A 26966-nucleotide genomic window follows, 5' to 3' on the forward strand; every position below is an offset into this window, starting at 1 on the left:
CGGCATCCTAAACTTTAAGTCTAGGATACACTATAGAGATCTGATACCAACAGTGACAGCCCCACCTCACCCTAAGGCGAACCAGAGGGTTTTGCGGACCATCTGCCCAGCTCTCGCCGGGACTCAAAGGCAAAAGCAAATAAAAGCTATTCACACGGCAAAAGAGTACTATTCGCATTATATACATCGGCAAAAGAGTTCTATTTACATCCCCAAAAGTAACTACCCATACCATTACATCCTTATGATTATAACCCAAAATCAAAGAGTAGACCCTAAGAAGGGTCCTTACACGGATCACCATATTAGGGAAAAACATATTAGCTATTCAATGATTACAAACAAAACCCAACTATACTAGTGATGGTGCCAAAATTTCCCCGCGTCGGCCCCTGCTAAGGAAAATAAAAGAAAAGGGGTAAGCTAGAAGCTTAGTGACTAACCAGGGTAAAAACGTAATTTGTACATATCAACATTCACACAGTGAGAGCAAAGCAAAAGCAGAAAAGTAACACCACATGGTAAGGATACGGGTGGCTCCAAAGCCAACTCATTCGTCGAGCTTGATCACTGGTTGACCCTTGAGATCCTGAGCCACACAGCTCGCTTCTCTTAAAGGATCCCCCATAGAGAGACTATGAGCCTCAACTCAAGTCACGAGCAATAAATGCTCTAAAATATTTTTCAAGCAATAAATGCTCTAAAGTCGTAGTTCAAGCAATAAATGCTCTGGTTCATGCAATAAATGCTCTAGTTCAAGTAGTAACTGCTCTGGTTCAAGCAATAAATGCTCTCAAATTGCGTCACAAGCAATAATTGCTCCGCAAATGTGTTACAAGCAATAAATGCTCCATAACAAATCACAAAATTATATTGGACAGGTATCAATAGCAACTAATGGGGTTTAGGTCGAGTGCGATAAAGTACACCCTCGCCTAAGTGCCCATTTTTCATAGTAAACTCATATTAGCATGGAGTTACACAGAAACCCTGATTACTCACCTAAAGAACAAGTATAACAAGAGAAAGTACGGAAATGAATTCAAGTCGCCAGCTAGTGGGCCCCACCGGCTCTCCGTCCAGCTCACCACCGTTTGAAATAGAAGATTGCATCACAATATATCACAAACGGCTACTAACTTGCTTAACTCAAGTAAAACGGTAAAATCGACACATGCATGCGCCGAAACGGCATACAGAAACGGAAATGGCAGCACAACCGTTTTGGTGTCAAAAACTGTTTTGAACACATCGAAGCTACGAGTGTCGGATCAAAGTACATTAGGTACCTTTGTGAAGCTAAGAGGAAGGGTTACAATTTTCATGAAGAAACCTTAATCTAGATCTGTATGGAAGCAGGTCAAAAGTATGGAAAACAGTACCGGAAGTTTGCATTTTAGGGTGACAGACAGTGTCTGTTTGCTGAATCATAACTCACAGCTCACAAATCGAAATCAAGAAATTCCAAAGGCATTGGAAAGCTATCTCATAATGCTAAAACTTTTATGTTTTGGTTAAAACCTGAATCAATACAGGGCAGGGTGAAAAATGGGTCCAAAGTTCTTGTCAGAACTGTCCAAATTCAAAGGCAGTTCTGACAACCGAACTTGTTGTGGTCATAACTGGAGCTACGGACCTCAGATTGGAATCCACTTTATACCGTTATTAAGCTAAGACGTAAACCTACATTTCTTTTGAAGACCTCCAAAGCCGAATCATACATTTTCATGGTAAAAAATGGAAATTTCCGCGGAAACAGAAATCTGGGCGCGAAACAGGGAGCATGGCAGTCAAGGGTATTTTTTTTAATTTCACATGATACAGTGCTCCGATTGAGCTGAAATTTTACAGGTAGCTAGCTAAGTCAATTACCAACAACTTTCATGTTTTAGGAAAAGGCTGATTCTGTCTGTAACATGCCCAAATAATTCCGGTCAGAATAGGCAAATTTGAAACCTTAAACCTAGAATTTCCGCACAAAGCTGAAAGTTTCCGCATCCAACTACAACTAACATAGAAAAACCTCATTTTACACCATATCAAACCATTATACATGGCCAACCACTAATGATCATATAAAATCAGAAAAATCCCCAATAATATCTGAAATTTAACTAATTCCACCTCAAACCATAAAATCTTCTATAAAATAACATGTTTAGCCACTACAAGCTACTAATTGACCATTATTAGAAACAAAAGGGAGTTTCCAAGCAAAATGCCTTGCTACCCCAAGAAAGGTAGTAGCTTAGGTTTCTTTCTTCCAAAACAACTCCACCAAATCCTTGAAACACCCTTAGAAAATCACTTTTATGGACAAAGTCAAGATTTAATCGGTTGGTTTGCAAAATCCAAGCAAGAAATGAAAGATATAAGTTGAAAGTTTTCTTTCTTTTCCTCCCTATGAGGTTCGGCCATCCCTCTCTTTATTTCTTTCTTATTTTTGTTGTTTAATAACTTGGTTCCTCTTGCATATTCTAGATATAAGCTTAGTCATAAGCCTAGTCAACACATGAGAAGATATTTTCTTATCACCCAATCACATAAAAGTTTCCATTTTGCTCCTTTAACCCTTACACTTCAACTTACCCTTTTATTCCACTCTTGCCCTTGAACATTTGAACTCCTTACAATTTACTCCATAGGACTTAAACTTAATCTAGTCTAATCTCATTAACCTTACTTAGTTTCTCTACTAAGCACTTTCCTATCTTAATCACCTAGACTTAAACATACTTTATTCTACATCAAAGCAATTAAACAACAACCTTTTGTCATAAGCAAAAATTAGGGTTTTAATAAAATTCCAAATTAAGGTTTTTTTTTAATTCTAAAAGCAAAATCACATATAAAGAATTACCATCATCCTTAAAATCAAATTTTATAGCAAAATTTAGCACTAATAATCCTTATTCAAAATTAAGGACGAATCGGGATCTCACAACCTCCCTCTCTTAGAAGAATTTCGTCCTCGAAATTCATACCTTCGGTGTCCCTGATCGGCCTAGAAATGGTTCCCTTCATCCTTGATTTCTTTCCTCCCCTCGACTTCTGAGGGTACTGAACAACTAGGTGTTCATTGCTATCACATCGGAAATATCGCCGATTTTTCTCTTCTTTCCAACAGGTATTTTTCGTATGATTAGTGGCCCCACAGACATCACATATTCTTTTGGTTCCGAACATCGATTCCCATGTGAGACACCACTTTGGGGCCCTTTTCCTACTTGATCTTCCCTTGTTTTACCTTGATTCGGAGTCCCCACTGGTCGTGTACCAGCGGCTTTCTTACTCCTCTTATTAGGTGGCTCGCTTCCCGAGCTTTGTCCACCAGTGCAGGTATAGGTGTCAGATGGTGTTCTCTTCTTCTCACGGAAAGTTTTCACTTGACTCCTTGCCGTCATTATTCACTGTGCCTTTTCCAGGGCCTGGCTGAATGTATCCAACTGGGCAGCCGCAAATGCCTCTTGTATTTCCACGTTTAACCCCTGGACAAATCGACGAATTCTCTTTCGGTCTGTTAGCACTAACTCTGGAGCAAAACGAGAGAGTTTGGTAAATTGTGTCTCATACTTTGCCACACTTAACGGCCCTTGACGCAGGCGGATAAAGTGCTCTTCCCGCCTTTCTTGAACAATCGATGGCAAATACTTCTCGTTAAACTCACAGATGAAATTGAACCAGGTCCAATGGGTCTGCTCTCGTTCCCACTTAGCCCTTATTACATTCTACTATGCTCGGGCTGGTCCCTCAAATTGGAAGACAGCAAACGATACCTGCCGTTCCTCTGGATACCCGAGCGCAGCGAATATATCCATCATGCGGTCTATCCATCCCTCAGCTAAGTCAGGGATAGATCCACCTATGAATTTCGGGGGTGTAAATTTTTGGAACTGATCTAAGGCACGGTCCACTCCTTCGTGATTGCCCGAATTATTTTCAGGGTTTCCGGCAATATTCCCATGACCCTGACCCTGTTGGTCCACCATTTGTGCCAGCAAATCTGCCATCCGTTGTATGGCTGTAGCTACTTGGTTATTAGCTTGGTGGTTCGCATTTTCATATTCAACCCTTTCGGGTTCTGGTCTCCGTCCCATACCTTTTCCTCGTCCCCTACCTCCACCACGGCCAACGGCTTCAATTTGTTTTGAAAACCTTACCATATAAAACACACTAAATGAACAAAATTTTTCGACATGCATATACAGGTTTACGCCAAAGATATGCACAAAATAGCCAAAATGCAGTTAGTACCAAAACACTGAACACATCGATTTCAAAACAAATCAACAGGACAACAAAGTAATTCAAGTCAACGGCCCTAACGCAACTCCCCTGCGGAGCTCACCAAATCCACCAGCACAGCCCCAGCGGCCCTAGGGTGCAAACCTAAAGAATAGGTCCAAATAGCTAACTTCAACATTAAGTACGAACCAAGTCGATTCACACTCCCCACTTTGCCTTATGGAAAAATTACAAATGTCCAATATCAAAATCCTAGCATTCAAATTTACCTTAATAGCCAAGTGCCCCACAGTCCGACATCCTAAACTTTAAGCCTAGGATACACTATCGAGATCTGAAGCCTAAATTCTGATACCAACTGTGACAGTCCCACCTCACCCTAAGGCGAACCAGAGGGTTCGGCGGAACGCCTGCCCAACTCTCGCCGGGACTCGAAGGCAAAAGCAAATAAAAGCTATTCAAACGGCAAAAGAGTACTATTCGCATTATATACATCGGCAAAAGAGTTCTATTTACATCCCCAAAAGTAACTACCCATACCATTACATCATTATGATTATAACCCAAAATCAAAGAGTAGACCCTAAGAAGGGTCCTTACACGGATCACTATATTAGGGAAAAACATATTAGCTATTCGGTGATTACAAACAAAATCCAACTATACTAGTGATGGTGCCAAAATTTCCCCGCGTCGGTCCCTGCTAAGTAAAACAAAAGAAAAGGGGTAAGCTAGAAGCTTAGTGACTAACCAGGGTAAAACGTAATTTGTACATGTCAACATTTACGCAGTGAGAGCAAAGCAAAAGCAGAAAAGTAACACCACATGGTAAGGATACGGGTGGCTCCAAAGCCAACTCATTCGTCGAGCTTGATCACTGGTTGATCCTTGAGATCTTGAGCCACACAGCTCGCTTCTCTTAAACGATCCCCCATAGAGAGACTATGAGCCTCAACCCAAGTCACGAGCAATAAATGCTCTAAAATATTTTTCAAGCAATAAATGCTCTAAAGTCGTAGTTCAAGCAATAAATGCTCTGGTTCAAGCAATAAATGCTCTCAAATTGCGTCACAAGCAATAATTGCTCCGTAAATGTGTTACAAGCTATAAATGCTCCATAACAAATCACAAAATTATATTACACAGGTATCAATAGCAACTAATGGGGTTTATGTCGAGTGCGATATTGTACACCCTCGCCTAAGTGCCCATTTTTTATAGTAAACTCATATTAGCATGGAGTTACACAGAAACCCTGATTACTCACCTAAAGAGCAAGTATAACAAGAGAAAGTACGGAAATGAATTCAAGTCGCCAGCTAGTGGGCCCCACCGGCTCCGTCTAGCTCACCACTGTCAGAAATAGAAGATTACATCACAATATATCACAAATGGCTACTAACATGCATAACTCAAGTAAAACGGCAAAATCGACACATGCATGCGCGGAAACGGCATACAGAAACGGAAATGGCCGCATAACCGTTTTGGTGTCAAAAATCATTTTGAACTCAATCGATGCTACGAGTGTCAGATCAAAGTACATTGGTACCTTTACGAAGCTATGAGGAAGGGCTACAATTTTCATGAAGACACCTTAATCTAGATCTGAATGGAAGCAGGTCGAAAGTATGGAAAATAGTACCGGAAGTTTGCATTTTAGGGTGACAGACAGGGTCTGTTTGCTGAACCATAACTCACAGCTCACAAATCCAAATCAAGAAATTACAAAGACGTTGGAAAGCTATCTCATAATGCTAAAACTTTTTTTTTTTGGTTAAAACCTCAATCAATACAGGATAGGGTGAAAAATGAGTCCAAAATTCCTGTCAGAACTGTCCAAATTCAAAGGCTGTTCTGACAACTGATCTTGTTGTGGTCATAACTGGAGCTACGGATCTCAAATTGGAATCCACTTTATACCGTTTCGAAACTAAGACATAAACCTACATTTCTTATGAAGTGCTCCAAAGCCAAATCATATATTTTCATGGTAAAAAATGGAAATTTCCGCGGAGGGCGCAAAACCGGGAGCAGGGCAGTCAAGGGTATTTTCCTCATTTCACATGCCACAGTGCTCCAATTAAGCTGAAATTTTAAAGGTAGCTAGCTAACTCAATTATAAACAACTTTCATGTTTTAGGAAAAGGCTGATTCTGTCTAAAACATGCCCAAATAATTCCGGTCATAACCGGCAAATTTGAAACCTTAAACCTGGAATTTCCGCACAAAGCTGAAATTTTCCGCATCCAACTACAACTAACATATAAAAGCCTCATTTTACACCATATCAAACCATTATACATGGGCAACCACTAATGATCATATAAAATCAGAAAAATCCCCAATAATATATGAAATTTAACTAATTCCACCTCAAACCACAAAATCTTCTATAAAATAACATGTTTAGCCACTACAAGCTACTAATTGACCATTATTAGGAACAAAAGGGAGTTTCCAAGCAAAATACCTTGACACCCCAAGAAAGGTAGTAGCTTAGGTTTCTTTCTTCCAAAACAATTCCACCAAGTTCTTTAAACACCCTTAGCAAATCACTTTTATGGACAAAGTCAAGATTTAATCGGTTGGTTTGCAAAATCCAAGCAAGAAATGAAAGATATAAGTTGAAAGTTTTCCTTCTTTTCCTCCCTATGAGGTTCGGCCCTCTCTCTCTTTATTTCTTTCTTATTTTTGTTGTTTAATAACTTGGTTCCTCTTGCATATTCTAGATATAAGCTTAGTCATAAGCCTAGTCAACACATGAGAAGATATTTTCTTATCACCCAATCACATAAAAGTTTCCATTTTGCTCCATTAACCCTTACACTTCAACTTACCCTTTTATTCCACTATTGCCCTTGAACATTTGAACTCCTTACAATTTACTCCATAGGACTTAAACTTAATCTAGTTCAATCTCATTAACCTTACTTAGTTTCTCTACTATGCACTTTTCTATCTTAATCACCTAGACTTAAACATACTTTATTCTACATCAAAGCAATTAAACAACAACATTTTGTCATAAGCAAAAATTAGGGTTTTAATAAAATTCCAAATTAAGGTTTTTTTTTAAATTCTAAAAGCAAAATCACATGTAAAGAATTACCATCATCCTTAAAATCAAATTTTATAGCAAAATTCGGCACTAATAATCCTTATTCAAAATTAAGGACGAATCGGGATCTCACAACCTCCCTCTCTTAGAAGAATTTCATCCTCGAAATTCATATCTTCGATGTCCCTGATCGGCCTAGAAATGGTTCCCTATGTCCTTGATTTCTTTCCTCCCTCGACTTCTGACGGTACTGAACAACTAGGTGTTCATTGCTATCACATCGGAAATATCGCCGATTTTTCTCTTCTTTCCAACAGGTATTTTTCGTATGATTAGTGGCCCCACAGACATCACATATTCTTTTGGTTCCGAACATCGATTCCCCATGTGAGACACCACTTTGGGGCCCTTTTCCTGCTTGATCTTCCCTTGTTTTACCTTGATTCGGAGTCCCCACTGGTCGTGTACCAGCGGCTTTCTTACTCCTCTTATTAGGTGGCTCGCTTCCCGAGCTTTGTCCACCAGTGTAGGTATAGGTGTCAGATGGTGTTCTCTTTTTGTCACGGAAAGCTTTCACCTGACTCCTTGCCGTCTCTATTCGCTGTGCCTTTTCCAGGGTCTGGCTGAATGTATCCAACTGGGCAGCCGCCATTGCCTCTTGTATTTCCACATTTAACCCCTTGACAAATCGACGAATTCTCTTTCGGTCTGTTAGCACTAACTATGGAGCAAAACGAGAGAGTTTGCTAAATTGTGTCTCGTACTTTGCCACACTTAACGGCCCTTGACGCAGGCGGATAAAGTCCTCTTCCCGCCTTTCATGCACAATCGGTGGCAAATACTTCTCGTTAAACTCACAGATGAAATTGACCCAGGTCCAATGGGTCTGCTCTCGTTCCCACTTAGCCTTTATTACATTCCATTATGTTCGGGCTGGTCCCTCAAATTGGATGACAGGAAACGATACCTGTCGTTCCTCTGGATACCCGAGCGCAACGAATATATCCATCATGCGGTCTATCCATCCCTCAGCTAAGTCAGGGCTAGATGCACCTATGAATTTCGGGCGTGTAAATTTTTGGAAACGTTCTAAGGCACGGTGCACTCCCTCGTGATTGCCCGAATTATTTTCAGGGTTTCCGGCATTATTCCCGTGACCCTGACCCTGTTTGTCCACCATTTGTGCCAGCAAATCTGCCATCCGTTGTATGGCTGTAGCTACTTGGTTATTAGCTTGGTGGTTCGCATTTTCATATTCAACCCTTTCGGGTTCTGGTCTCCGTCCCATACCTTTTCCTCGTCCCCTACCTCCACCACGGCCAACGGCTTCAATTTGTTTTGAAAACCTTACCATATAAAACACACTAAATGAACAAAATTTTTCGACATGCATATACAGGTTTACGCCAAAGATATGCACAAAATAGCCAAAATGCAGTTAGTACCAAAACACTGAACACATCGATTTCAAAACAAATCAACAGGACAACAAAGTAATTCAAGTCAACGGCCCTAACGCAACTCCCCTGCGGAGCTCACCAAATCCACCAGCACCGCCCCAGCGGCCCTAGGGTGCAAACCTAAAGAATAGGTCTAAATAGCTAACTTCAACATTAAATAAGAACCAAGTCGATTCACACTGGGACTGGCCATCTCCAAGTGCAATCAACTCAATCCCCACCTGCCTTATGGAAAAATTACAAATGTCCAATAACAAAATCCTAGCATTCAAATTTACCTTAACTAGTATAAATACCCGTGCTATGCACAGTAGATTATATTTTTGAAAAAAATTACAATCTATGGAGGAATTTAAAAATAGTAAAATATTATAATCACGGGTACATGAAAGTATATTTAAAAAAATGAAACTTTGCAACAATAGTTCAATATATGATAAAACATCTCCATTATTTATAAACTATCACTTTGATGAATGTTGGATCCTGAAAAAAAATAGAAGTCTATATCATAAATTGAGCGACATAAGGGTCCAATTAAATATAATTGAATATTTAATTTGATAAGTAAATGAAATACTTACAAACATTTTGCCTTTGATTTGATAATCTTCTACAAAGGTGTGAACATTCTTCACACCAATCACCTCTAAGTACGAACGCCAGTATTGGCGGTTTAATTAATTCTGTTGATTTTTGTGAAGTTTGTACTATAAATGAGAATGCACGATTTTTGCATGAATTAATGTGTTAGTCGAATAATGCACCTCTATTTTCCTAACAATTAAAAGCATACATAATTTAAAATTATATTTTGTTTTAGACAGTTTGTAAATAATATTATATAAAAATATATACATATAAATAATGTATACCTTTGTTTTTAAATTTCTAAGATAAGAAGCATTACAACGAAACATGAATCGTGCATGCTTGTCTTGAAGAGTGAGGTATAGGTTACCACTGGAATCTCTAACTTCTATGTTAACATTGTATCTGTTAAAAAGAAATTGTGATGTATCATGCAAAAAATTATATTAAAATTCAAAATATATGAAAATAATTACCTAACAATAATGTCGACTACATCATTACAATGGATACACACCATTTTTACAAAATGAGATTGACATGGTTGTCCACAATTTTTGCATAACTCATGGAACATATTCTCTATGTTGATACTTTGAATGTAAGCAAGTATCCGAAAATATTTAACCTATAACCATCCAAAGAATGTATAAATTACAATTATTAATTCGGAACTACATGTAGATACTTGTTCATTACTTAATTAATTGAGAGGAATTGTACCGTAGGTAGAACTGCATATTCGGATATCGATATTCTCTTAGCATTTGATATCAACAATGCTTGGGACATTGTAAAATTGCATGACCGCAACCACGTCACTAATTTCTGAGCACATTTATCATTCTCAAACCTGCACATTTTTCAAATACATATTCGTAAGGGTATGAAATATTATTAATAATTTAATATTTTGGTATTTGTAAAACTTACCAACTATGTAGGTATTGAGCTAAATCCAAGTAGTAATTGACATACAATTTGCTTGCTCGAATAGTATAAAGTGATGGTCCTGCACAATGTGCATATTATTGATAAACTATAAAAATTAAATAAAATAAAGTGAAAATAAATTGAATTACCTTTATAATTTCTCACACAAATACCATAGGCTAGCAAAACATTGTTTTTTGTAACAGTTTGAGGCAAGTGTTCACTATCATCAGTTGCAAATTTATCACATAAAGTCAACCGAACTACTGTCAAACTTCATTTAGAGAATTTTGGTAAGTATAAATCAAAATTTGCAGAATATAAAATATTTTAAAGATATTGAATCTATTAACTAACCTTTTGTCAAGTAAAAGTATGTCACACTTAGTTTTATCATTGATAGATGTTTGATAGTGTTGAACCAACAGATACAACTAAACCAATTACATCTGCAAAAGATCAAAAAGTATAAGTAATACCAGTTCAAATATACAACTTAAATATAAGTATGGTTAATTAAGAATGAAATACCTATCAATTGCAAATCATTGTCCATGTGTTGTTCTGTATCTCTTAGTTTGACCAGATTAAACTTGAAACGGGGTATGGTTCCACAATCATCTAAAATATTCACTATATTCGTATCGTTTCCAAATGATAATTGGTACTGATGTGGTGCAAGCCGATATTTAAAATTTGCCAGAATTACAGACTTCATGGAGATGATCTGCGAAAATGTTTATTGTAGTGGGAAGGTGGGTGAGGAGTGTTAGTTGGAGTAAGGTGTGTAAGGAGTGTTAGTGGGAGTTAACTTCTTGTTTGAGGGAAACGTGGGAGTGTTAGTTGGAGTTAATTTCTTATTTGAGGGAAACGTGGGGGGGTGTAACGTGCCCATGATATTTTTTACGAAATAAATTAAATGTAAAATGCTAGAAAAATAGAGTTGAGAGTGGGAAGGTTTGTGAAGGTTTGTTGCTAAAAATCCCTTCTCAAATTTATATAGATATAGATAGCCAAGTGCCCCATAGTCGGACATCCTAAACTTTAAGTTTAGGATACACTATAGAGATCTGAAGCCTAAACTCTGATACCAATTGTGACAGCCCCACCTCACCCTAAGGCGAACCAGAGGGTTCGGCGGACCGCCTACCCAACTCTCGTCGCGACTCGAAGGCAAAAGCAAATAAAAGCTATTCAAACGGCAAAAGAGAACTATTCGCATTATATACATCGGCAAAAGAGTTCTATTTATATCCCCAAAAGTAACTACCCATACCATTACATCATTATGATTATAACCCAAAATCAAAGAGTAGACCCTAAGAAGGGTCCTTACACGGATCACTATATTAGGGAAAAACATATTAGCTATTCGGTGATTACAAACAAAATCCAACTATACTAGTGATGGTGCCAAAATTTCCCCGCGTCGGTCCCTACTAAGGAAAACAAAAGAAAAGGGGTAAGCAAGAAGCTTAGTGACTAACCAGGGTAAAAATGTAATTTGTACATGTCAACATTTACACAGTGAGAGCAAAGCAAAAGCAGAAAAGTAACACCACATGGTAAGGATACGGGTTGCTCCAAAGCCAACTCATTCATCGAGCTTGATCACTGGTTGATCCTTGAGATCCTGAGCCACACAGCTCGCTTCTCTTAAACGATCCCCCATAGAGAGACTATGAGTCTCAACCCAAGTCACGAGCAATCAATGCTCTAAAATATTTTTCAAGCAATAAATGCTCTAAAGTCGTAGTTCAAGCAATAAATGCTTTGGTTCAAGCAATAAATGCTCTAGTTCAAGCAATAAATGCTCTGGTTCAAGCAATAAATGCTCTCAAATTGCGTCACAAGCAATAATTGCTCCGCAAATGTGTTACAAGCTATAAATGCTCCATAACAAATCACAAAATTATATTACACAGGTATCAATAGCAACTAATGGGGTTTATGTCGAGTGCGATAAAGTACACCCTCGCCTAAGTGCCCATTTTTCATGGTAAACTCATATTAGCATGGAGTTACACAGAAACCCTGATTACTCACCTAAAGAGAAAGTATAACAAGAGAAAGTACGGAAATGAATTCAAGTCGCCAGCTAGTGGGCCCCACCGGCTCCGTCTAGCTCACCACTGTCAAAAATAGAAGATTGCATCACAATATATCACAAATGGCTACTAACATGCATAACTCAAGTAAAACGGCAAAATCGACACATGCATGCGCGGAAACGGCATACAGAGACGGAAATGGCAGCACAACCGTTTTGGTGTCAAAAATCGTTTTGAACTCAATCGAAGCTACGAGTGTCGGATCAAAGTACATTGGTACCTTTCCGAAGCTAAGAGCAAGTGCTAGAATTTTCATGAAGACACCTTAATCTAGATATGAATGGAAGCAGGTCGAAAGTATGGAAAATAGTACCGGAAGTTTGCATTTTAGGGTGACAGACAGGGTCTGTTTACTGAACCATAACTCACAGCTCAAATATCCAAATCAAGAAATTCCAAAGGCATTGGAAACCTATCTCATAATGATAAAACTTTTATGTTTTGGTTAAAGCCTGAATCGATACAGGGCAGGGTGAAAAATGGGTCCAAAGTTCCTGTCAGAACTGTCCAAATTCAAAGGCAGTTCTGACAACCGAGCCTGTTGTGGTCATAACTGGAGCAACGGATCTCAGATGGGAATCTACTTTATACCGTTTCGAAACTAAGACATAAGCCTACATTTCTTATGAAGACCTCCAAAGCCAAAGCATACATTTTCATGGTAAAAAATGGAAATTTCCACGGAAACAGAAATCTCGGCGCGAAACAGGGAGCATGGCAGTCAAGGGTATTTCGGTCATTTCACATGATACAGTACTCCGATTGAGTTGAAATTTTATAGGTAGTTAGATAACGTAATTACCAACAACTTTCATGTTTTAGGAAAAGGCTGATTCGGTCTTTAACATGCCCAAATAATTCCGGTCAGAACAGGCAAATTTCAAACCTTAAACCTGGAATTTCCGCACAAAGCTGAAATTTTCCGCATCCAACTACAACTAACATATAAAACCTCATTTTACACCATATCAATCCATTATACATGGCCAACCACTAATGATCATATAAAATCAGAAAAATCCCCAATAATATCTGAAATTTAACTAATTCCACCTCAAACCACAAAATCTTCTATAAAATAACATGTTTAGCCACTACAAGCTACCAATTGACCATTATTAGGAACAAAAGGGAGTTTCCAAGCAAAATACCTTGACACCCCAAGAAAGGTAGTAGCTTAGGTTTCTTTCTTCCAAAACAACTTCACCAAGTCCTTGAAACACCCTTAGCAAATCACTTTTATGGACAAAGTCAAGATTTAATCGGTTGATTTGCAAAATCCAAGCAAGAAATGAAAGATATAAGTTGAAGGTTTTCTTTCTTTTCTTCCCTAAGAGGTTCGGCCCTCTCTCTCTTTATTTCTTTCTTATTTTTGTTGTTTAATAACTTGGTTCCTCTTGCATATTCTATATGTAAGCTTAGTCATAAGCCTAGTCAACACATGAGAAGATATTTTCTTATCACCCAATCACATAAAAGTTGTCCATTTTGCTCCTTTAACCCATACACTTCAACTTACCCTTTTATTCCACTCTTGCCCTTGAACATTTGAACTCCTTACAATTTACTCCATAGGACTTAAACTTAATCTAGTCCAATCTCATTAACCTTACTTAGTTTCTCTACTAAACACTTTCCTATCTGAATCACCTAGACTTAAACATACTTTATTCTACATCAAAGCAATTAAACAACAACCTTTTGTCATAAGCAAAAATTAGGGTTTTAATAAAATTCTAAATTAAGGTTTTTTTTTTAAATTCTAAAAGTAAAATCACATGTAAAGAATTACTATCATCCTTAAAATCAAATTTTATATCAAAATTTAGCACTAATAATCCTTATTCAAAATTAAGGACGAATCGGGATCTCACAACCTCCCCCTTTTAGGAGAATTTCGTTCTCGAAATTCATACCTTCGGTGTCCCTGATCGGCCTAGAAATGGTTCCCTTCGTCCTTGATTTCTTTCCTCCCCTCGACTTCTGAGGGTACTGAGCAACTAGGTGTTCATTGCTACCACATCGGAAACATCGCCAATTTTTCTCTTCTTTCCAATAGGTATCTTTCGTATGTTAGTGGCCCCACAGACATCACATATTCTTTTGGTTCCGAACATCGATTCCCCATGTGAGACACCACTTTGGGGCCCTTTTCCTGCTTGATCTTCCCTTGTTTACCTTGATTCGGAGTCCCCACTGGTCGTGTACCAGCGGCTTCCTTACTCCTCTTATTAGGTGGCTCGCTTCCCGAGCTTTGTCCACCAGTGTAGGTATAGGTGTCAGATGGTGTTCTCTTCTTGTCACGGAAAGCTTTCCCCTGACTCCTTGCCGTCTCTATTCGCTGTGCCTTTTCCAGGGTCTGGTTGAATGTATCCAACTGGGCAGCCGCCAGTGCCTCTTGTATTTCCACGTTTAACCCCTGGACAAAACCCCTGGATAAATCGACGAATTCTCTTTCGGTCTGTTAGCACTAACTCTGGAGTAAAACGAGAGTGTTTGGAAAATTGTGTCTCGTACTCTGCCACACTTAACGGCCCTTGACGCAGGCGGATAAAGTCCTCTTCCCGCCTTTCTTGAACAATCGGTGGCAAATACTTCTCGTTAAACTCACGGATGAAATTGACCCAAGTCCAAGGGGTCTGCTCTCGTTCCCACTTAGCCTTTATTACATTCCACCATACTCGGGCTGGTCCCTCAAATTGGAAGACAGCAAACGATACCTGCCGTTCCTCTGGATACCCGAGCGCAGTGAATATATCCATCATGCGGTCTATCCATCTCTCAGCTAAATCAGGGCTAGATCCACCTATGAATTTCGGGGGTGCAAATTTTTGGAACCGTTCTAAGGCACGGTCCACTCCCTCGTGATTGCCCTAATAATTTTCTGGGTTTCCGGCATTATTCCCATGACCCTGACCCTGTTGGTCCACCATTTGTGCCAGCAAATCTGCCATCCGTTGTATGGCTGTAGTTACTTGGTTATTAGTTTGGTGGTTCGCATTTTCATATTCTACCCTTTCGGGTTCTGGTCTCCGTCCCCTACCTTTTCCTCGGCCTCGGCCTCGTCCCCTACCTCCACCTCGGCCACCGGCTTCCATTTGTTTTGAAAACTTTACCATATAAAACACCATATAAAACACACTAAATGATCAAAATTTTTGGACATGCATATACAGCTTTATGCCAAAGATATGCACAAATTAGCCAAAATGCAGTTAGTACCAAAACACTGAACACATCGATTTCAAAACAAATCAACAGGACAACAAAGTAATTCAAGTCAACGGCCCTAACGCAACTCCCCTGCGGAGCCCACCAAATCCACCAGCACCGCCCCAGCGGTCCTAGGGTGCAAACCTAAAGAATAGGTCCAAGTAGCTAACTTCAACATTAAGTAAGAACCAAGTCGATTCACACTGGGACTGGCCATCTCCAAGTGCAATCAACTCAATCCCCACTTTGCCTTATGAAAAAATTACAAAAGTCCAATATGAAAATCCTAGCATTCAATATTTACCTTAATAGCCAAGTGCCCCACAGTCCGGCATCCTAAACTTTAAGCCTAGGATACACTATAGAGATCTAAAACCTAAGCTCTGATACCAACTGTGACAGCCCCACCTCACCCTAAGGCGAACTAGAGGGTTCGGCGGACCGCCTGCCCAACTCTCGCCGGGACACGAAGGCAAAAGCAAATAAAAGCTAATCACACGGCAAAAGAGTACTATTCACATTATATACATCGGCAAAAGAGTTCTATTTACATCCCCAAAAGTGACTACCCATACCATTACATCCTTATGATTATAATCCAAAATCAAAGAGTAGACCCTAAGAAGAGTCCTTACACGGATCACTATATTGGGAAAAAACATATTAGCTATTCGGTGATTACAAACAAAACCCAACTATACTAGTGATGGTGCCAAAATTTCCCCGCGTCGGCCCCTGCTAAGGAAAACAAAAGAAAAGGGGGTAAGCTAGAAGCTTAGTGACTAACCAGGGTAAAAACGTAATTTGTACATGTCAACATTTATACAGTGAGAGCAAAGCAAAAGCAGCAAAGTAACACCACATGGTAAGGATACGGGTGGCTCCAAAACCAACTCATTCGTCGAGCTTGATCACTTGTAGGCACCAAATTTTTAAATTATTTTATTTTATTTTTATCTATTTTTATTTTATCAATCTCATGGTTTTATTTTAGATTTTTAGCATTTAGATACCAAATCTTTTTAATTTAGCTTTATTTGTTATTATTTTCATTTTTATTAATTCGATACATTTATTATTTTTGCTCATTAGTCTCTTAATTTTCATTATTTCTGTTAAATTCAATTTTATGAAAAGCTTATTTTTTGTTGTTTACCTAAATTATTAAAAAAAGAAAAAAGAAAAAAGAGAGAGCAAGCTCACGTGGGTGAGCTGCACAGGATCCAAACTCTCTCTATGTATCTCATTCAGACAGAAACAAAAGTGCAGCGGCTTCCGGGGGATATTCTAGCAAAATCATCAGACGGCTCTAAAAAAGTGGGAGAAAATGCATCTTCATCTGATACCCTTGCTGTGAGGGTTTGAAGTTGTGGGTTGGGTATAAATAGAACAAAGAAAAACGCAGCTGGAGGAAGGGGGCGGCTAAGGAGAAAAAGCTGAAGGAAAAGGGCAACGGGGAGAGTGAAACGAAAGAAAAAAGGGAAAAAGCGTTCGGCCAAGAAGGAATCGGATGACGGCTAGGGAAAGCAAGGAGTTCGGGTAAAAGAGGATACGAAGAGTTGGCGGCTGGGCTGAGTAGAGAAAAAATAGAGGACGGACGAGGAGGATGGAATTGACGGCTAGGTTTTAGAAAAGCAACAAAAGGAAAAAGGGCTGAGGTAAAAACGACAGAGAGAAGGTGGAGGTTGCCAAGGAAAGAAAGGGAGAGGGGCTGTAGAAGGAAAAAACCGAGGGAGCAAGAGAAATTGCTGAGGAAAAACGGGAAAAAGGAAGGGCGGAGAGATCACAACGAGAGAAAAGGGACAGAAAAATTTTTCGTCAAAAACTTGGACTGGGGTTGAAGATTCAGGGGTCTTCCCGGCCATTTTTTGAATTGTTCATAACCATTCTTTTGGAAAAATTGTTTCTTTCTGGGTAATCTACGTCGCTTGGGGAGGAGATTTCATGTTGGACACTTCTGGAAAAAAGTGTTGTAACATCACTGAAATTGGGCTTGAACTCGCTGTCCTCGTCATCCTTGCAGAACTGGGAAAAAGGATTTCTTGCTTCATTTTGGCATTCTGAACGATTGTTTCCAGCTTTCTTGCCTCGATTCATCACGTCGACTGGTTATAAGGTAATAATAATCTTCCTTCAATAGTTGGTTTAACACTTGGCATGAGATTTTGGAATCATTTTGCATAAATGGGTTTCTCGGATTCTTCTGTTTGCATGTTTATTGACGCTAAGAGGAAGGGGCTTTCGATGGTTTGATTTTATCAGAGCTTTAGACTCGTTTGACAGTTGATAGTTCAATGTTTTGGCTGAAAGGTGTTAACTTTTGACCAACCCACCTAGAACTCACCAGAAAATTGTTTTCTTTTCTCTCTGTTGTTGCATGTTGTCCGTTTGATATTCAATGATTCTATTTCCTACCTTTTGTGTTGTATTAATCAAGTGTTTTGAATTTTAATGGGATGGGTAAATGAGTTCGTTGGTTTGGTTTGAAATTGCATAAGATACTTACGTAGAGAAGAGCTGCAAATTTGCAGCAGAAACTTGCAAAGCTGTAGACAAAAAATCAGCGAAGAAGAATTGCATGTTCCGTTCTAATTCTGATTTTTTTTTCTTTGCTTGTTCGGATGTTGAAGTTGTGTGTTTGGATGCATAGATTTTGTGTATTTGGGCCTGGAGTTTGACAAACAATAGACATGTTCTTGTTGGATAAAGAACCCATAAGAGTTGCATCGAAAACTTGCCGCATGTAATTGCTGATAAAATGACACGAAGTTGTAGAAAGCTTTTCCAGATTTGCATGCATGATAGAGCATAGGGATGAGAAGTTTGATATAATTTTGAGTTTGGTTTTTGATTTGAGATGGATTGTGTTTGTGTTTTTTGATCAAAAATGATGCTTTGTTGTTCATGACAGCGATAGCAGAAAATTTTTCAGATTTACATGTTCCCATTCTAAGTTTTTCTTTTCTTTCTTGGTTTGTTTGAATGTTGAGTTCCGTGAGTTCGTTGTTTGGGATCAAGGCTTTGATGTTGGGTTGGGATATGAGCTGGGTTTTGATGGAAAGATTGTATTGGAATGAACACCACAATTGTAGCAAAAATGTGTTTGAAAAATGGCAGAAACCAGGCACCTGTGGGGAAATTCTTGTTCAATGCACCTGAGTTTGTAATCTGATTTTCACCTTGAGATCTTTCTTTTGTATGTTAATATTACGCCTTAATGACGAGTTGAGGTTTGGAGGGGTTTTGGCGGATGAACAATAAGCTTGGTTCAAATCTTTGTATGGAAACATTCGCACAAGAACGAGCTGCAATTTTGCAGCAGAGACTAGCGAAAAGAATTGCAGATGAATACTTCTTTCGTTGCATGCATGCAAAAGGTTTTCATAATTTGCATTTTAACCCTTTGAGTTTCATTTAATGCTTCTATGGCCCATAAGATTGAAAAGATTAATCAATTGGATCCCTTTTACATGATAGTTTGCCTTGATATGTTTTCATGTGAATTGTTGACAGATTTTAATGGAATTTTTAGGATGAAATAATGAAAGTTTAATAATTTGGAAGAATTTATAGTCTTGGTTTTCATTTGATCTAATTTTGTCGTTTAATCCTAATAAATAATTTTCCATTCTTCTTTTGTGATTTTAGCATTTGATTGTGATGGATTCCACCTTAAACCATTAAATTTAGTATTCCATTTTAGACTCTTGAAACTTTTTTATTTGGGACCGTGTTTGCTTATACATGGATGGTTTATTCCGTGTTTAATTTTCATTTCGTGTTTAATTTTCACTTGTGTGTTTAATTTTTGTTTCATGTAATTAATTGTTAATTAAAGTGATGCCTTGACCCTTTTTATTATTTTGGAGGGTAAATAAGTAAATTCGTGTCATTAGCACCCCAACTCAAGGGAGGTACACTCTATCCCTTATTTTTTTTACCTTACTTGACCCTATGTGCACCTTATGTGATTTTATGTGCTTAATTGCATGCTTTTTGAATGTTTTCATTTTATTTATTTATTCGCTTTAGTCATCTTAATTTCGTATATTTATTTAGTTCATTTTGATTATTTAAAAGGCATTTAAATGCCAAGTTGTAATAGTTAGGTTTATTTTATTTATTTTCATTTCCCCCCGTTAGATTGTAGTAGGGCCCCCTCAAATGTAATAGCTAGGGTTTTATTTGCTTTCTTTTTGCTTGTGTAATTTGCATGCTTACGTGCTATGTGTTACCGCTTTTTTAGGGTCTTGCATCTAGATATCATGATTATGTGTTATGTGTTTATGTGATATTATGTGTTTACTCGCTTTATTATGTTTTTATGAGATTATAATCAATGTGTGACGTTATCACACTAGTCCAACGCTAGTTGTGATCCATTTCTGGATACCACACTAGTCCAACGCTAGTTGTGGTTTCCTTGTTCGATTTCTCACTAGTCCAACGCTAGTGAGAAAGTAGAAATATGGGTTAGTCCAACGCTAGACCCTTAGGAGTCCTTCGCGCGTTAGATCATGATTGTATGATAAAATCATTTCATCTCATGCATATTTTTCACTTTCTAGGGTCTTTTATCATTTTGTATGATATTCCCCTTATACGTATATCCCTTATCCCTAATTTCCCTATATATATACCCCTATGTATGATACATAACATTAGAATTGCATTTCATTTTAGAATTAGGATTAGGGTAATGCATTTGTTTGATTAGATTAGAAATAACCCCTCGAATATGGGATATGGACGAGTTTGGCTTTCTAACCTTAGCACGCTCGTATTCCCTCTATTAAAGGGAAAATTGAGTCACGAACATTAGTCCCCCGTACCCATTATGATGGATCCCTTTAGGACATGTATATTTGTATTTATATAATTATTTTGTTCCTTTTCTTTTCCTAGAGTCTCACAGTTTTGCATTATTCGTGTCCTCTTCAAAGAGTCCCTATTGAGCATCACAATTAATGTGATTGGCATCAATTAAATTTCGAAGAGATATTTTGACCCCCCCCAATACCCTCTTAGGTCTAGAGTTTGCATTCATATAGTACATCCAAATGTGATAAATCTTTAGGTTAAAATAAGAAAATCTTTGACTAAATCACGCAACTAACCTTGACTAGGTCGAAAGGGTGCCTCGGAATTTTTATCCTTGCCTTCCCTTTCTTCAAATGTGACTCCCGAACCTTTTTCTTTGATTTACGTAGACTTGGAGTCGGTTAAAAAGGGTTTTTCTATTTTTTCTTTAAAAAATTCATTTTTAGGTGACTTGGTACACCTTAACTCAATACCAAGTGGCGACTTCGATTTTTATTTCAAAAACCCTTTTTAAACTATAATTTGGGCCCAAATCGTCGCATTACAAACCCCATTTAGGCCCATTTTCTTTTTAAATCAAAAATCATTTTTTTCAATCAAAAATTGAATTAAAATTTCATTTTTCTAAACTCGTTATTTATTTTAAAAAATGGGGCGCGACAGTTTGGCGACTCCACTGGGGACTTAGAGGGTCCAAGCATTCGATTTAGTCCACCTTTTTTTCTTTTAACCTTTTTATATATCACATTTGGAGTAGTAGGTTGCATTCTTCTTTTCCTTTTTCCTTTTTTCTCTTTATTAGGGTTTTTTGCATCTATCACGCGTGTAATCACTCATCGCGCACTATGTATGTAATGAATGGATGATTTATTTGTATCGCGCTTGCATTGTTGGGTGGGGGGTAGTCACCCTAGAACCGTCGACCGCATTGTGATGGTATTATAATCCCTCCCCTCAAAAGGGAAATCACTTCATACGTGCATGCATAATTTTTACCCTATTTTTTTCTTTGTCGTGGGCGCCATCCCACATCTCCCTGTAGGATTAGGATCGATTGCCTTAGGTATGCAGATGATGTGCACTGCGCCCATAGCGATACCTAAGGGATCACTCGAGCCACCGACCGAAGGCCCTGGGATTGATGACCCTTCGCCTTTAGGTCTGAAGGCTTGGGAGCCTGAAGCCTGATCGAGTCTAGATGCATTAGTAAACCCAACCTCATGCATCCATGTTAGAAGTGCCTAGGATAAAGTCAACCTACCCGACTAGGAGCACTAGGCACAAGGGGAGGGATCCCACCCCTCTTTCTCTTATTTATCTTTTTGCTTTTAATTGTCCAACGTGTTATGTGATTATGTGTTGAACTAACGTTTCTTTGTCTTCTTGTCCTTTGCATTCACAAACATTGAAAAATAAGAGATCTGACATGATCTCTCTTTAGAACCTACCCTTGTAGATAGGTTGTTGCACGTTTAAAATTTTTCAATATATTTCATTCTAGGCCTACCCTGGCATCCAAAGGGTCCTTTTAGGTCATGATATCATTGCATATTTTATTGCCTTGATAAATTGGCATCATGCATAAATCCTAGAGAGGGAATGCCACATAGGGGATCCCGTATTAGGAATAAGCCACCTCGTGTCTCGGATACTTAATCCAAAGAGACTTGCACGTTTACATTTTGTATCATCTAAAAGGGTAGTGCACGAGATAAGGTAGGATCCGATTTTTTCCCTGATAACACAATAACTTTGGCACATTAGGATATGGGTATCTAATAATCATCTTTTGGCCATTTTAACATATTTGGTAAAAATCCCTTGCTTAAAGGACATTAATTTGAAGAAATTCGCAAATAATTTCTTATTGTTGAGATGATAAATATTGAGGCCAAATCTTGATTTTAGAAGACTCATAGACTAATGTATCGCAATGAAGTTTTGAAACTACCAAGGGGTGGACAATTCAACCCATTTTTGAATAAACCATCAATTCCATTCAATTCATTTATCAATTTCATCCAATCCATTTTTGTCAACTTATTCATTTTTTTTAATCATCAATTTTATTTGACCAATTTACCCCTTTTAGGGTGACTCGGTCAATTTTGAATAAATTATCAATTTCATTCATTCATTTGACCAATTACCTATTTTTAGGGTGATCTAGTCAATTTTGAATAAATCATCAATTTCATCCAATCCCTTTGATCTGTTATTCCCTTTTAGGGTTTAAGTCTAAGGTTCACTGAATAAATTAGTCGAGACATTGCAATCCTTTCAAGAGTAGACTCTTTTACACATCATTCTATGTGTTGATCAAAGTAAGCAATCCATTCGGACTTTGTCCTCATTTTAGGACAAACGTCTCTTCTTACTCCAATTGGCCAAATTTTTTCAAACTATTTTTCACTCAATAAGTTGGTCGGATTCATCAGGTATTGTATAGTGCCTACCCCAGAAGATTGTATTTTCATGCTAGGCCTACCCTTGGCATAAAAGGGCTCCCCCATAAGACATGCATACCGATTTCATAGTCTCGCTTACTAACTCGGGGTATTTTTTCTTTTATTTTTTCTCCCTCCCCTGCATTCATAAAAAATGTTTCAATAAGGTGAAAATATTTTTTTTATATCTGATAATAATTTTGATCTAATAAAGTTTTAAAATTACAAGTATTACTTGATTTTTGGGCAGGCCTTGCAATGAAAACATGAAAGATCTATCTGGAAGCGCTAGGTTAAAGCCTCTAAGAGACTTCATAATTGTTTTTCAAAGAAAAGAAAAATTCTATTTATTGGATTTGTTAATACATTCTTGTTCCAAAAGAAAAGGAGGTAAAAAGTGTATTGACAAGGGTTTATTTTACGTATTTTTAGTGTGTTTTATTAGTTAATTTTGGTTTGATTATTTAGTTTTATAACTAAAATAACTAAGGTTTTGGTAAAAAACTACATTTTATGTTAAAGTGGCTAAACATTGCATTTTATGGATTTTTATGGTAAAAACTTCATATTTTGTAGGTTTAATGATTCAATCATCAAATGAAGTGCATTGAGAAGATATTTGGATGATTGAAGATGGATTAAAGTGGGGAAAATAAAATATGAAGTGTAAAAGGAAGAAATGCAATTTGAGGACAAAAATCAAGAAAAGTCAGCTTTGACAACTCAGACACATTTTCGTATTTTGACTATATCAGGAGCTACAATGATCGGATCAAGGTGATCTTGGTACCATTTTGAAGCTAAGAGATATATCTACATTTGGTATGAATACATCAAAGTCCAATTCATCCGTTTTCATAGTCCAAAAGTTGAAATACCGAAATTCAACTCAGCTGTCCAAAGTGGAAAACAGAGTTCCGACCAGTGTTTAGTATTTTGATCATATCTCAGTCTACAAAGCTCCGATTTGGATGATTCTTGAAGCATTGGAAAGCTAACTCAAAGATCTACAACTTTAGTGTTTTGTACAAAAGCCAGTTCGGCCTGCATCATGGAGAAAATCGCAGTTGAAGTAAGGACAAAGTGAAAACGCGAGTGCACAAAACGCGAGTTGTAGACGCGTTTTGTAAAGGCGCGTTTTCTGGCCGAAATTCTGCAATTTGCTCAGTCAATTCTCTTGTGTTCATACCACTTTCCAGCTATAAGTTGCAAGAGAATTCGGTGCACATGCTTCAGAAGACAAAAGGGCAGACAAGGTGGCTTATTTTCAAGTCAAAAACATTTGTTATTGACTATCCTAACAAAGTTGAGATTTGGGAATCAAAATGTGGAATTTGACTTGGAAAAATGGAGCTCTTAAGCAGTTTATATGCAGAGACATTTTGGGTGGTCTGACAATAGGGGGAAATATACGGGAGAAGCTTGAGGAATGCAGAAATGTAGTTCTTCCATTTCCTTAGTGTAGGATAGTGTAGTAAGTGTAGTTCATCCATTCTTGTATAATGGCTAGATTAGGATGAAAATGGAGATGAAGAAAGAGAAGTTGAAGCTCAAGTGACATGGGTTATCTCTTCTCCAACTCTTTATCTTTTGTATTGGATTCTTAAATATAGTTAATATGCAAGTTCTGGAATTTATGTCTATTATGTGTTTCTAAAGTTTATGCCTTGGGTTTGGTTGAACTTTCTATGATTGTTAGTGTTTATCATTTGGCTATTTAACTGCTATGATTTGAGCAAGTTATTTAGCACTTTAACTCTTTAAATCATGATTAATATGGTACCATTAATTGTGATTATCTAAGGTGTTATTTCTGCAATGAAAATTGAGATTTAACATTAGTTCAAGAAGTGCTAAACATAGGGAGTACACTCACGAAAGTAGAGGTGCACCTATGTGGTTTTTAGTGATTCATTTCATGTAATTTCACTGAAGAAATGAACTTGTAGCTAATTTCATAACCATGAGAATAGGTATGGATTAGTTATAAGTATAATTGATTCACTACGAAAGTAGGATTCAAATGCATAAGGAAATTACACCATAATTAGCCTAGATGTAGTAATTAATGATCCAAATATAGCACTTGCATGAGTAGTTAGGGATACCACAACCTAAGGAGCTTTTATTTGTTATTTTGTATAATTTCAGTAGGATAAATTTGTTATAATTCATTGATAGTCTAAATAATAGAGAAGCTTTAGTAATACCGGTAATTGTTCACTCTTCCTTGTGGGATCGACCCGATATATACCCTAAACTACTAGTTGATCTGTATACTTGCAGTGAACGGGTGTAATTCGGTATTTTTTAGCTTGCACGTATGTAAAATACCCGTCAAGTTTTTGGCGCCGTTGCCGGGGAAGATTTGGCAATATCGGTGTGAAGAGTAACTTTATTAGTTTAGACATTTTATTAGTTATTGTGTGAATGTTATTTTCTGTCATTTTAGTATTTTCTGTGTGTATGCATTTTATCACCTATTCTTCTTACTAATTTTGCTCTTAAGTTGTTTAAAAGCAATTTTAGGTGATGAGGAGGATAGGTCAATTTGGAGGACAAAGCTTGAGAAATGAAAGATTGGCAATGGATGGTTACCTAGTGCAAAGCTCCTTCAACAGAGGTAACCAAGAAATTACTGAGGGTATGTCTTTTAAAGATGGTTTGAAGTGCTTAAAGGCAAAATTTGATGTAATTATGTTACAAGTTCAAATGGACACAATTATGCATGAAATTGAGCAAGGGAGGAATTTTAATACTTTTAATTCTTATCATGTGATTTGTGACTTGTGTGGAGGTTATCATGCTACTAATACATGTATGCAAGCACAAAATGTGGATTATTATGATGAATTAGAGCATTACAATCCTTGCTTTGATCGATATAGTGCTAATTTGAGCAATTCTTCTGCTTATGGTTGGAATAATCAATGTATTTATAGTAATTCTTCATATTTTTACGATTACCAACCGGAATGTGTCCAATATGAATCAAAACCATCTTGGGAGTTAGCAATAGAAAGAGTAGCTAATGATTTTAAACCATCTTGGGAGTTAGCTATAGAAAAATTAGCTAATGTGACTTTCGACCGTTTTGATAGGATTGAGGAAAGGATAGATGAATTGGCTTCTCACTTTGGTAGAATACAAGATCAATTACATGTATTGTGTGAAGTTATTTCTTCTAATAATTTGCAAAATGATCCTAGCATGAATGGTGGGAATGTTGTATGTGAAAATGGGTTACATTTTGATGAAAATGATGAATTTCAATTGTGTTTCAATGAGCAAATGTCCATTTCACATGATAATATCTTTGGAACTAACTTTGAACCTCAAGAGGTAAGTTTTAATGACTCATTTTTCACCCCTCTTGAGGAGTGTATAAAAAGTACAGGTTTTAAAGATATTCCTGCCCAAGATACTTTCATAACATTTCCTTTGGTAAGTTCTCAAGTGGTGCATATTCAAGGTAATATCTATGAAACACTTGGAATATGTAAGTCACTTCCATTTCTCACATCATTAGAACATGTGGCTTTCGCGATAAAGCCACCTTTTAATGATCCACCACGGCCTAAAATGGTGGATTATTCGTTAACTAAGCCTCCTTGAAAAAAAAGGTGAAATAGTCAAGCTATTGACTTTAAAGAAGCGCTTATTGGGAGGCAACCCAATGTTTGTTTAAGTTCATGTTACTTTGGAGTGATTTTATGTTTAAAGTATGAGTTTGAGTTATTTTGTTATTTTTCATTTGTAGGTTTTGGAAATGAAAGCAAAAGTGACCAAATGAGGTGAAAAAGGCGAAATTTGATCAAGGAACTCAACCCCTCGATTTGAGTAATTGTTGTTTTTGATTCGTTACAAGGGGTTAAAATGCATATTTTGATCATTTTACATGTGCATGTATTGAGTATTTTAGCAAAGGAATGATCTATGATGCATTTTGAGTAATTAGGGTACCTTTTGTAATTTTGCAAAAGTTGAATTTCTGCTAAAATTTGCAGCAGAAAACGTGTTTTTCAAAGAAAACGCACCACAAAGTCGCGTATTCAGCTAATCGCGTTTTCAATTCTGCGCCTGC

Source organism: Coffea arabica, chromosome 7e (assembly GCF_036785885.1).
Source record: "Coffea arabica cultivar ET-39 chromosome 7e, Coffea Arabica ET-39 HiFi, whole genome shotgun sequence".
Taxonomy (NCBI): Eukaryota; Viridiplantae; Streptophyta; class Magnoliopsida; order Gentianales; family Rubiaceae; genus Coffea; species Coffea arabica.